Source organism: Cibotium barometz, chromosome 44 (genome assembly GCF_041138505.1).
Source record: "Cibotium barometz isolate CiBa-2024 chromosome 44, ASM4113850v1, whole genome shotgun sequence".
Lineage (NCBI taxonomy): Eukaryota > Viridiplantae > Streptophyta > Polypodiopsida > Cyatheales > Cibotiaceae > Cibotium > Cibotium barometz.
The window spans coordinates 38,098,217-38,109,451 of NC_141089.1; positions in this window are offsets into that span (position 1 = coordinate 38,098,217).

Consider the following 11,235-nt stretch of genomic DNA (forward strand, 5'->3'; position numbering starts at 1 on the left):
GAATTTTTGTGAGCTTTCCTTTGGCTTGATGGTTTGAGGGAATCTACTCTTGTTTGCAACAAGAGTGGCCACCAATTCTTTTGAAGAGGAAATGGTCAAAAACTAATGAATTATCAATAAATTCACTGTTTTTGGCTCTGGGGAGGAGTAGAGTAACAATGCATAAAACACTATTAACCATTTACAAAGGGGGAGGCTTCATTTATAGGAAAAAGTGAGCCTCTAACACCAAACAAACTGATTCTAGAATTTTCCAGATCAGTTTGGTCAATTTTTTGACCATTTTAGGTCAGTTTAGCTTACTTTTTGGATCTAGTTGAAGCAGGAGAGAGGAGAGATAAAAATATCTCATTATTTGTGACTTTAAAACCCAACCACACATGTGAAATAGGTGCCTCCTTTATGAGGGAAATTTCCCCACACTGAGGTGTCAAAAATGCATCATTTCTTCTAAATATCTCTTCTTTTTTAACTAATAACCTTGTCCTTAGTCAACTCTTTATCTTATGTGAGTATTTACTCATTTTTGGAGGGATTTTCTTTTATTATTCAATTTATCTCCTCCTTTCATTTGGATTAATCTAATTGGTCCATAGGAACCTTAATTCAAAAATTTTTAAAAATCTGGTCCCTTAGGCTAAGGTCCTTTTTACCTGATTTCAATTTATTCCAATTGCACATTGGAAATTTCTTTTTGAATATCTGTTTCAGGGGAAACCATTTTAGACACTAGGAGGATTTTTAAATCTAAAAATATCTCAATTTTGAATTACCTTCCACTAGACATTTTCTCTCTCTAGGCCAAAACAGGATCTTTCTTTTATTTCAGAGAGGGGAAGAATTATAAGATTAGAAGGGGAGATTCTTACACCTTCACATGTCAAAAGAGGGAGGGAGGAATCTTACATCCTACCCCACTTAAAAAACGTGAGATGTCCTCATCTCGCAAAATTAGAGGAGAACTATTTTCCTTAAGATCCAATTGATTCTGGGGTTCCTTATAGTCTGGTGAACCCAACAGAATCCTGGGATAAAGATCCCTTATATAAAACTTATCATCAGATAATAATTCACTCAGATCGTAATATTCAAATCCTTATCACAATAATGGTCCATTAGACCAAATTTTCTATCTGAACAGTCCTTCATAGAAATTTTCAATTATACAGATTTTTAATTTGACATCCCTTAACTTGATCCACTGGGTCAAGTGTTAACAGCAGCAATCTGCCAGCATAAACCACTAATCTCATAGTGATTTGCTTAAGTAATTAACGTCATTCCAGCTACTACGAACATCATCACAGGGACTCGTTCCATTCATCCTCATTGTGGTTTTTGCTTACTTTATTACATTAAACCAAAATTCAAGAATCTTCATTTTTCAATCAGAATCCAAATCAACTCATCAGTTCTCAACCAGAATTTAAAATCATATCAATCACATTCGAATTCATCGTCTAGATAGTATTAATGCTTATAATTTCAAGTCTTAGATTTACTCGTATATACTGCCAGTAAAGAGCTCCAGTTATACCCTCGGTATATATGGGTAGTCACGGTCCTTGGAACTATAGGCCTCCAGCAAGTTAGGGATTCCATATAATTGCGGTACTCCCATCTGAAGACCCAATTACCAATTTACGAATTTCAGTTTGAATATCAATTCGTATGAATTTTTTCACACAATTACAACCTTTTACTGCTTCTTCATAACTTTTTGACATTTTTGGCTTCTCGGTTGATCCTCATTAGCCAATTCACTCTGATACCAGCTGTGAGGTCCCTCTCCCCACTCCGCAACGAATTCAAGGGTGCTAGTAGTAGAAGTAGCACTTCTTGCACAGGGCAGGGTCCCACACTTGGGGCCTCGCCCATGGATATCCGGACAAGAGACTATTCCATCGGTTTTTCTAAAATCGAACCCGAAAAAACTTCCCTTTCTCGGAAAGCACGGGCGAGTCCTTGAGGATAACTTTTCTCTAACGTAGTCAAAACCCTTAACTAACTGAACTGATCTGATCGAACCCGTAAGTCCCATAGTCAGATCAGGGAAAAGATTGTACTTGGATCATGGAGACCAACGCTTTTTTCCTCATTGAGAGGCATAGCCGTTGATCCTTTTCCATAGAACAATTTTTGTCCGGGATTGACTTCATCTATAGAACTAGAACAGAATTGAGTCTCAATTTAGGGATCCATCAGTCCAGTGTAACCCCATCCACCAGTCCCATGGGTTAGCTAACCGCCCAACCACTATAGTGATGGGATCCAATTAGGAATTTGGTTAGGTTTTCTCCCGGATACCACAGAAAAGAGTTTCCAAGCCCCCTAGCCGGATATTCATGCAAACTTAAAACTAGTCACACCACTTACACACCCAATATAAAATTACCTTTTTCTCAGCATCAGCTATCTTTAAAACAATCATTTAATGAAACCATTGTGTCACTGATCACAATCCTCAAAATCTCTGGTTGAATCCTTATTTCCAATCATTCCTTCATTGCTGTACCTATGGCATCATTGGCAACCAGAACGCTCACCACCTATTCACTCAATCTATTCACTCAGGGACCTTTCGATAGTTCCTAGCTCACAGTAGTAACTGCCAATATATTTACATATCAAAATGGAATCTCTGTCGAAGATCAGCAAGATCAACCAACGGATCCATATAAAAGAGCCATGGACTCATCTGTTGAGGACCAGCAAGGTCAACCAACCAGATCCATGCCCGAATTCAGAAAACAACTGTTACTCCTTGTTCCAATATCTTCCCCGACATACGTGTGGGTATCTTCGGTGACCCAGAGCTCGAGCACCGTATGGTCAGCACCCTCTAGCATAAAATAAAAATTTGATGAAAGTAATGCTTTTATAAAAAAATCTCTTATGCATCTATTTATGCATATATTTAATTTTAATGAAAGTAACACTTTTATAATAATTTTTTTATGCATCTATTTATGCATAAAAATCAATTTTGATGAAAGTAATACTTTTATAATCAAAATATTCCCAATATGCATATAAATTAATTCTTATGGAAATAACACTTTGATTATAAAAATATTTCTAATATGCATTTTTTTATGAATAGAATGAAAATAACACTTTTAGAATACACAAGCGGTGGGGATTACTCTTTTTGAATAATAAAAGATAAAACTTATTTCACAAAATTTAAGAAAATTTTGCCATAACCTCCTTTGCATGGCTGACCATTTTTTAATTTTTTTCATTCTCAAGTTACTTAGAAATTATCCCAAATGGTTTAAAGCATTCTAAACTAATCAAATTTCACTTTTTAAAGAGAAACAAGATGAAAAGTTTAATTCTAACAATTTGATAACACATCTAGGATAAAAAAAGGCTGAATTCAAGAATGAAGAGAGGAGGAAAGCCTTTCCAACAAGGCATAGCACCATTTTTCATTTTAAAGAAAATAAAAATTAGAAAATCATTAAATGAAATAAAGAAAAAGTAGGATTTCTAGCTTCCATGAATTTTTGTGAGCTTTCCTTTGGCTTGATGGTTTGAGGGATCTATTCTTGTTTGCAACAAGAGTGGCCACCAATTCTTTTGAGGAGGAGATTGTCAAAACTAATGAATTATCAATAAATTCACTGTTTTTGGCTCTGGGGAGGAGTAGAGTAACAGTGCATAAAACACTATTAACCATTTACAAAGGGGGAGGCTTCATTTTCAGGAAAAAGTGAGCCTCTAACACCAAGCAAACTGATTCTAGAATTTTCCAAATCAGTTTGGTCAATTTAGCTTACTTTTTGGATCTAGTTGAAGCAGGAGAGAGGAGAGATGAAACTATCTCATTATTTGTGAGTTTAAAACCCAACCACACATGTGAAATAGGCGCCTCCTTCATGAGGGGAATTCCCCCACACCGAGGTGTCAAAAATGCATCATTTCTTCTAAATATCTTGTCTTTTTTAACTAATAACCTTGTCCTTAGTCAACTCTTCATCTTATGTGAGTATTTACTCATTTTTGGGAGATTTCCTTTTATTCTTCAATTTATCTCCTCCATTTGGATTATTCTAATTGGTCCATAGAAACCTTAATTCAAAAATTTTCGAAAATCTGGACCCTAAGGCTAAGGTCCTTTTTACCTGATTTTAATTTATTCCAATTGCACATTGGAAATTTTTTTTTGAATATCTGTTTCAGGGGAAACCATTTTAGACAGTAGGAGGATTTTTATATCCCGAAATATCTCAATTTTGAATTACCTCCCACTAGACATTTTCTCTCTGTAGGCCAAAACATGGTAAAACATGATCTTTCTTTTATTTCAGAGATGGGAAGAATTATAAGATCAGAAGGGGAGATTCTTGCACCTTCACATGTCAAAAGCCGGCGGGAGGAATCTTACATCCTACCCTGCGTAAAAAACGCGAGATGTCCTCATCTTGCAAAATTAGAGGAGTACTCTTTTCCTTAAGATCCAACTGATTCTGGGGTTCCTTATAGTCTGGTGAACCCAACAGAATCCTGGGATAAAGATCCCTTATATAAAACTTATCATCAGATAATAATTCACTCACATCATAACATTCAAATCTTTATCACAATAATGGTCCATTAGACCAAATTTTCTATCTGAACAGTCCTTCATGGAAATTTTCAATTATACAGATTTTTAATTTAGCATCCCTTATTAACTTGATCCACTGGGTCAAGTGTTAACAGCGGCAATCTGCCAGCACAAACCACTAATCTCATAGTGATTTGCCTAAGTCATTAACGTCATTCCAGCTACTACAAACATCACCATAGGGACTCGTCCCATTCATCCTCATTGTGGTTTTGCTTACTTTATTACATTTCAACCAAAATTCAGGAATCTTCATTTTTCAATCAGAATCCAAATCAACTCATCAGTTCTCAACCAGAATTTAAAATCATATCAACCACATTTGAATTCATCGTCTAGATAGTATTAATGCTTATAATTTCAAGCCTTAGATTTACTCGTATATACTGCCAGTAAAGAGCTGTAGTTATATCCTCGGTATATGTAGGTAGTCACGGTCCTTGGAACTATAAGGTAAATACCATCATGTCTAGGCCTCAAGCAAGTTAGGGATTCCATACAATTGCGGTACTTCCATCTGAAGACCCAATTACCAATTTACGAATTTCAGTTTGAATATCAATTCGTATGAATTTTTTCACACAATTACAACCTTTTACTGCTTCTTCATAACTTTTTGACATTTTTGGCTCTCGATTGATCCTCATTAGCCAATTCACTTTGATACTAGCTGCCAGGTCCCTCTCCCCACTCCACAATGAATTCAAGGGTTCTAGCAGTGGAAGTAGCAGTTCTTGCACAGGGCAGGGTCCCACACTCGGGGCCTCGCCCACGGATATCCGGACAAGAGACTATTCCATCGGTTTTTCTAAAATCGAACTCGAAAAGCTTCCCTTTCTCGGAAAGCACGGGCGAGTCCTCGAGGATAACTTTTCTCTAACGTAGTCAAAAGCCTTAACTAACTGAACTGATCTGACCAAACCCGTAAGTCCCATAGTCAGATCCGGGAAAATATTGTACTTGGATCATAGAGACCAACACTTTTTTCCTCATTGAGAGGCATAGCCGTTGATCCTTTTCCATAGAACAATTTTTGTTCGAGATTGCCTTCATCTATTCTACCAGAACAGAATTGAGTCTCAATTTAGGGATCCATCAGTCCCATCCAGTCCCGTGGGTTAGCCAACCGCCCAAAGACTGTAGTGATGAAATCCAATTAGGAATTTGGTTAGGTTTTGTCCCGGGTACCACGGAAAAGAGTTCCCAGGCCCCCTAGATGGATATTCATGCAAAGTTAAAACTAGTCACACCACTTACACACCCAATATGAAATTGCCTTTTTCTCAGCATCAACTATCTTTAAAACAATCATTTAATGAAACCATTGTCATTGATCACAATCCTCAAAATCTCCAGTTGAATCCTTATTTCCAATCATTCCTTCATCGGTGTACCTATGGCATCATTGGCAACCAGAACACTCACCACCTATTCACTCAGGGGCCTTTCGATATTTCCTAGCTCACAGTAGTAACCGCCAATATATTTACATATCAAAATGGAATCTCTGTCGAAGATCAGCAAGATCAACCAACGGATCCATATAAAAGAGCCATGGACTCATCCGTTTGAGGACCAGTAAGGTCAACCAACTAGATCCATGCCCGAATTCAAAAAATAACTCTTACTCCTTGTTCTAATATCTTCCCCGACGTACGTGTGGGTATCTTCTAACCCCCGAGCACCGTATGGTCAGCATCCTCTAGGATCCTTCGCAGGTCACCTAGCGCTTCACTCATAGGCTGCTTGCTTGGCCCCTCATCCACAATACCGAAAGCTCACCATTTAAATCAAACCGAGGCTGGTCAAGACCTCGACCGAAGACCTTGCTACGCGAGACGTCCTCCGTTGACTCTCCGCCAGTAGTTGCAACTTTAACAGATAGGTCTCCACGACCGCATTCACAAGATGATCAAAATGCTTCCCCATCATTCTTGACATAAAAGAGTCATTTAAAAACAGATTTCACATACAAATACAGTTCCAACAATATTTTTATCTTTTCTCATCACTCCACATCCTTTCACATTAGTCCAACCCCATCTTTTCTCATTTTCCCACTATTTTTTTTCATCGTTCCCTATCACATCACATCATTCTCACATCGAATCACATCCAATCGCATCATCCACACATCAATCCACATCATCCATCCACATCATCCACACCAATCCACATCATCCATACATCCATCCACATCAATCCACATTATCCACACATCCATCCACATCTTCCATACATCCATCCACATCAATCCACACGTCAATCCACATCATCCATACATCCATACATCCATCCACATCAATCCACATTATCCACATATCAATCTACATCATCCATACATCCATTCACGTCAATCCACATTACCCACACCTCAATCCACATCCTTCATACATCCATCCACATCATTTACATCAATCCACATTATCCACTCATCCATCTACATTAATCCACATTACCCACACATCAATCCACATTCATTTCATAAGTATTTCCATTCTCATCTAATCACATCTTTTTCTATCTCATCACTTATTTCCTCATTTATCCTCATCAGATCACATCTACTTGCATCTACCCATACATCTCATCACTTCACATACATTAACATTTATTCAATTTACATCGCATCTTATCACATCCATTTCACATCACATCTCATTCCTTCACACCCCGATTCCCATGCTAACACATTCATTCACGTCCCTTATCGTTCATTCACATCCCGATTTACATGTTATCACATTCATTCACGTCCCTTATTGTTTATTCTTCACATCCCGATTCACATGTTTCACATTCATTCACATCCTATATCATTCATTTACATCCCGATTCACATGACATCACATCTCATCTATTCATTCACATTTGTCTGATTCGCATCACATATCATCAAATCTATTTACCTTTCATTCTCAATCATGACTTCTATTCTCAGCTTATCCATCTATCCATTCTTTCCCATCTATCTGATTCTTATTACATCTCATCACATCTATTCACCTCACATTCTCGTCACTCCTATTCTCATCGCATCCATCCATCCATTCATTCCCATCTATTAGATTCGCATCACATATCATCACATCTATTTACCTCTCATTCTCATCACTTCTATTCTCATCACATCCATCCATCCATTCTTTCCCATCTATCTGATTTGCATCCCATCTCATCACATCTATTTACCTCTCATTCTCATCACTTCTATTCTCATCACATCCATCCATCCATCCATTCCCATCTATGTGATTCATATCACATCTTATCACATCTATTTATAGAATGTTGGAGAATTCTTATTTTTGATATAAAGATTCTTTACGCATCTATTTATGCATAAAAATAACTTCAGTGGGAAATAACACTTTTATAAAAATCCAATTATGCATCTATTTATGCATAAATTCAATTTTAAGGAGAATAACACTTTCGAAATAAAAATAAATCTTTTATGCATAAATTCAATTTTAATGAGAATAACTCTTTTGAAATTTAAAATAAATTTCTTTATGCGTCTTTTTATGCATAAAATCAAAATTGATGAGAATAACTCTTTTGAAATAAAAATAAATTTCTTTATGCATCTTTCTATGCATAAAATCAAAATTGATGAGAATAACTCTTTTGAAATAAAAATAAATTTCTTTATGCATCTTTCTATGCATAAAATCAAAATTTGATGAAAGGAACGCTTTTATAAAAAAAAATTCTTTTATGCATCTATTTATACATAAATTCAATTTTAATGAAAGTAACACTTTTAAAATAAAAAATTCTTTTATGCATCTATTTATGCATAAAAATCAATTTTGATGAAAGTCAGACTTTTATAATCAAAATATTCCCAATATGCATCTTTCTATGCATAGAAATTAATTCTAATGAAAATAACACTTTTGTTATAAAAATATTTCTAATATGCATTTTCTATGCATAGAATAAAAATAACACTGTTAGAATACAGAAGCGGTGGGGATTACTTTTTTTGAATAATTAAAGATAAAACTTATTTCACAAAATTTAAGAAAATTTTGCCATAACCTCCTGTGTATGACTGACCATTTTTTAATTTTTTTCATTCTCAAGTTACTTAGAAATTATCCCAAATGGTTTAAAGCATTCTAAACTAATCAAATTTCACTTTTTTAAGAGAAACAATATGAAAAGTTTAATTCTAACAATTTGATTACACATCTAGGATAAAGAAAGGCTGAATTCAAGAATGAAGAGAGGAGGAAAGCCTTTCCAACAAGGCATAGCACCATTTTTCATTTTAAAGAAAACAAAAATTAGAAAACCATTAAATGGAATAAAGAAAAAGTAGGATTTCTAGCTTCCATGAATTTTTGTGAGCTTTCCTTTGGTTTGATGGTTTGAGGGATCTACTCTTATTTGCAACAAGAGTGGCCACCAATTCTTTTGAAGAGGAAATGGTCAAAAACTAATGAATTATCAATAAATTCACTGTTTTTGGCTCTGGGGAGGAGTAGAGTAACAGTGCATAAGACACTATTAACCATTTACAAAGGGGGAGGCTTCATTTATAGGAAAAAGTGAGCCTCCAACACCAAGCAAACTGATTCTAGAATTTTCCAGATCAGTTAGGTCAATTTTGACCATTTTTAGGTTAGTTTAACTTACTTTTTGGATCTAGTTGAAGCAGGAGAGAGGAGAGATGAAAATATCTCATTATTTGTGACTTTAAAACCCAACCACACATGTGAAATAGGTGCCTCCTTCATGAGGGAAATTCCCCCACACTGAGGTGTCAAAAATGCATCATTTCTTCTAGATATCTCTTCTTTTTTAACTAATAACCTTGTCCTTAGTCAACTCTTCATCTTATGTGAGTATTTACTCATTTTTGGGAAGATTTCCTTTTATTCTTCAATTTATCTCCTCCCTTCATTTGGATTAATCTAATTGGTCCATAAGAACCTTAATTCAAAATCTTCAGAAAATCTGGACCCTTAAGCTGCTCAGAAAATCTGATTTCAATTTATTCCAATTGCACATTGGAAGTTTCATTTTGAATATCTGTTTCAGGGGAAACCATTTGACACTAGGAGGATTTTTATATCAAAAAATATCTCAATTTTGAATTACCTCCCTCTAGACATTTTCTCTCTCTAGGCCAAAACAGGATCTTTCTTTTATTTCAGAGAGGGAAATAATTATAAGATCAAAAGGGGAGGTTCTTACACCTGCACATCTCAAAAGTCAAAGGGAGGAATCTCTCATCCTACCCCACTTAAAAAACGCGAGATATCCTCATCTCGCAAAATTAGAGGAGAACTCATTTCCTTAAGATCCAACTGATTCTGGGGTTCGCTATAGTCTGGTGAACCCAACAGAATCTTGGGATAAAGATCCCTTATATAAAACTCATCACAAGATAATACTTCACTCAGATCGTAACATTCAAATCCTTATCACAATAATGGTCCATTAGACCAAGTTTTCTATCTAAACAGTCCTTCATGGAAATTTTCAATTATACAGATTTTTAATTTGACATCCCTTAACTTGATCAGCTGGGTCAAGTGTTAATAGCAGCAGTTTTCTAGCACAAACCACTAATCTCATAGTGATTTGCTGAAGTCATTAACGTCATTCCAGCTACGAACATCATCATAGGGACTCGTCCCATTCATCCTCATTGTGGTTTTGCTTACTTTATTACATTTCAACCAAAATTCAGGAATCTTCATTTTTCAATCAGAATCCAAATCAACTCATCAGTTAGCAGCCAGAGTTTAAAATCATATCAACCACATTCGAATTCATTGTTTGGATAGTATTAATGCTTATAATTTCAAGTCTTAGATTTACTCGTATATACTGCCAGTAAAGAGCTGCAGTTATACCCTCGGTATATATGGGTAGTCATGGTCCTTGGAACTATAAGGTAAATACCATCATGTCTAGGTCTCAAGCAAGTCAGAGATTCCATACAATTGTGGTACTTCCATCTGAAGACCCAATTACCAATTTACGAATTTGAGTTTGAATATCAATTCGTATGAAATTTTTCACACAATTACAACCTTTTACTGCTTCTTCATAAACTTTTGACATTTTTGGCTTCTCGGTTAATCCTCATTAGCCAATTCGCTCTGATACCAGCTATGAGGTCCCTCTCCCCACTGCGCAACGAATTCAAGGGTGCTAGCAGTGGAAGTAGCACTTCTTGCGTGGGGCAGGGTCCCACACTCTCAGGGCCTCGCCCACGGATATCCGGACAAGATACTAATCCATCGGTTTTTCCAAAACTGAACCCGGGAAAACTTCCCTTGCCCGGAAAGCATGGGCGAGTCCTCGAGGATAACTTTCCTCTAACGTAGTCAAAAGCCTTAACTAAGTGAATTGATCTGACCGAACCCGTAAGTCTCATAGTTAAATCAGGAAAAAGATTGTACTTGGATCATAGAGACCAACGCTTTTTTCCTCATTGAGGGGCACAGCCGTTGATCCTTTTCCATAGAACAATTTTTGTCCGGGATTTACTTCATCTATCGAACCAGAACAGAACTGAGTCTCAATTTAGGGATCCATCAGTCCAGTGTAACCCCATCTAGTCCCGTGGGTTAGCCAACCGCCCAACCACTATAGTG